Raw genomic sequence first — 3,108 nt, forward strand, 5'->3', positions numbered from 1 at the left:
GAAGATATGGATCCATCCTAGATCTTATAGGGAATGGAGTAGGACATTATGACAATGGAGGGGGTCAGCCCCAAAGGTGACTGGCCCAACTTTAATTGTTGATGTTTTTAGAAGCACACAATAAATGTTTCTGGAGCATTCTTTCTGTGCATTTCCTTTATTTCAAACCACAGGTCTACTTTGGAGGATCATACAGCAAGTGCATAAAATCAGAGTCTTTGAATAGTGTCATCACATTATGAAACAGGATTGCTGGATTCTCTCATTATGTAAAAAGCTTGCATCTTGGGAATCTGTGAGGTGGTGCTGCTTATGGGATACCACTTTCCGGAGATTGAGTTGTAACCCAACCAATTGACTTCATCACCGCTTTCTTCCAGGTGGAGTAACGAATTTCACTTTCCTCAGCGTTGATTTGAGGTTCAAATCGCTCCATGGTGACGGCTGACAAATCCTCAGGCTCAAGACTCCAAATGCCAACCCCTTCTGCAGCCCCAGCTGCCATGGCAGCTCCAAAAGCAGTTGTTTCAGGCATAGAGGGCTTCACCACTGGAATATACAGAATGTCTGCTTGTAGCTGCATAAGAATTTTGTTGCTGGTCATTCCTCCATCTACCTGCAAATGACTGAGTGGAATTCCACAGCTGCAGTTCATCTCATCCAAAATCTCTCGGGTTTGGAAACAAACAGCTTCTAGTGCAGCAAAAGCGATATGGCATTTGTTGGTGAACTGAGTGAGTCCACAGATGATCCCTCTAGCACTGGGTTCCCAGTAAGGTGCATATAGCCCTGAAAATGCCGGGACAAAGTAGCAGCCATAAGAAGTTCCTACTTCTTTAGCAAGTTTTTCAATTTCTTCTGAGGATTTAATAATTCCAAGATTGTCTCGTAACCAGCAGATTATAGCACCAGCTATAGCTACAGACCTTCCAATGCATAATATTCTGGTTGTCTCTACCAAGTTTGTAAGCCACTGTAGTCAGAAGGCCATGCTCAGGAAATACACACTTATGGCCTGTGTTGCATAGTAAGAAACACCCTGTTCCATACATGTTTTTAGCTTGTCTATCTTGGAAGCACATTTGTCCCACCAAAGCAGCAGACTGATCACCCAGACACCCAGATATAGGCACACCTTCCAAGGCCCCAGCTTTCATTAGGCCATAAATCTCCGAAGAACTCCGGACATTGGGAAGAGTTTACATTGGAATTTCAAAAAATTCGCAGAGCTCTTTATCCCATTCCAAAGAATGAATGTTGAAAGGCATCATTCTACTTGCACTTGTTACATCCGTACAGTGGACACATCCATTGACTCCTCCTGTCAAAACTCCAAATAAGCCATGAGTCAATGGTCCCCAAAAGAGCTGTATTTTCTTCAACGGCCTTTTGAACTTCTCTCACATTGTCAAGGAGCCAAGGAAGTTTCACTGCACTAAAGTAAGTGCTTAATGGAAAGCCTGTCTTGGACTTGACAAAGTTATTATTTCCTAGAATTCTTTTACTAAGATTCTCAACAGTAGACTGGGTTCTTAGGTAAAGCCATACCAGTGCATTGTAGAGAGGCTCTCCCGTGAGCTTGTCCCACACTACTGTGGTTTCCCTTTGGTTCCTGACACCAATGTCTTTGATGTTGGAAATATCAATATTGAGCTGCCCAAGTTTGTCACATGTTTTCTCTATGCACTCATAGATAGACTGGAGAATTTCCTTCAGATCTTGTTCGACCCATCCTTCTCTTGGGAATTCCTGCTTTATTTCCACTTGATGATGACTAAGTAGTTCAGCTGTTTTTGATTGAAAACCAAGAAACGTGTCGAGCTGGTACCCTGGTCCACTGCGGCCACCAATGGTCCCAAAACTGCTTTCTTCGCGGCTGCCATGAAATCGACTTCAGGTCGGCGAGCTCTCGCGGTTCGTCTCCGGGATGACCGCGGCGGGAGCTGAGCACGAGCGGGCACGCTGGTGCTGAAGGCCTAAATTTGTGTTTTTGACAATAAGGATGATTTATTTTAGCACTCAGTGTTCAAACTCTAAGACAATAGTGAGGATTGAACAATGTATCCTCCACACCAATCTGCAGATTAGCTGTCCCATTACTATTTCATTCCATCTGTGAACAATGTGAAGAAATGCAGCTGCCACGCTTTTCTTTCTAATTTACATCTTTATTTCATGAAAGTAATGATAAAGTTTTCTTCAAAATTAGCACTAAGGCAGATGTCCCTGAGTATTTCAATCATAGTTTTCATTGATTAAAAAAATAGATAAACAATGCAAAGTATTATCTTTTCCTTTGACTAACTAAGTAAATTAATGACACAAAATGCATAGAGATCCAAAACAGTTTCCTTCCTAATTGGTTTCTTTGTTTGACTATATGTGTGCAGGTTTGTGCTTTTTAAAATAGAACTATGACTATAGCATATATATTGAAAATGTGCGCTGTCAATAGCCAAAAATGAAGCAAACTATTACAACAAAACTAAAACCTGACCATTGTATTATAACAGATTTGCAAAACCTGTTCACACTAGAGTCATGTCTTAAAACTACTTACTTTCTCAAAAAGTTACTTCCTTGCTAAAAGGTTCTTGGGGACTAATCATTAAAATATATTCTGTAGGACAGTTCTGTCGCATGCTTTCAGGAACCCTATTGAATAGAAGTATCAATATATCCTTTCATCTTCTGTTATCATAGCATAGTTCTTGGCCACAAGTTTGTTCCCTTTCTCTCTCATATCATTCTTGTGTTCCAGTGGCCTCCCACTGTTTCCTCTCAAATCACTCATCACTCAAAGGTTAACTCAAATGTCACAACTGTGAATACTGCCCTAATTCCCATCACCCTGTCAAAGTTCACATCCTCTATCACATCTGTACCTTTTTCTTAAAGTAATTACATGAGTGGTCTCAAAGTTCTGTTAATTCTCTATTCTACTCCAAATTTTACATGCATTTGTAAAATACTTGTGCTTCTACATTCCACACGATTACTTATACAGTAACAATGCATATGGCATCAAATACATATATTAATAAAGAATAACTATTACCTGTATTTAAAAGATTTATTTAATTACAGAAGCTAACAAACTAATGATGG

The 3,108-nt window shown here is 40.2% G+C and overlaps 1 pseudogene; it reads right to left on the reverse strand.

Moving 5' to 3' along the window:
* Positions 1–265: 265 nt before the first annotated feature.
* On the reverse strand, positions 266–1,883 carry LOC101613005 (annotated as a pseudogene).
* Between the last annotated feature and the right edge of the window lie 1,225 nt (positions 1,884–3,108).

Source organism: Jaculus jaculus, chromosome 3 (assembly GCF_020740685.1).
Source record: "Jaculus jaculus isolate mJacJac1 chromosome 3, mJacJac1.mat.Y.cur, whole genome shotgun sequence".
NCBI lineage: Eukaryota > Metazoa > Chordata > Mammalia > Rodentia > Dipodidae > Jaculus > Jaculus jaculus.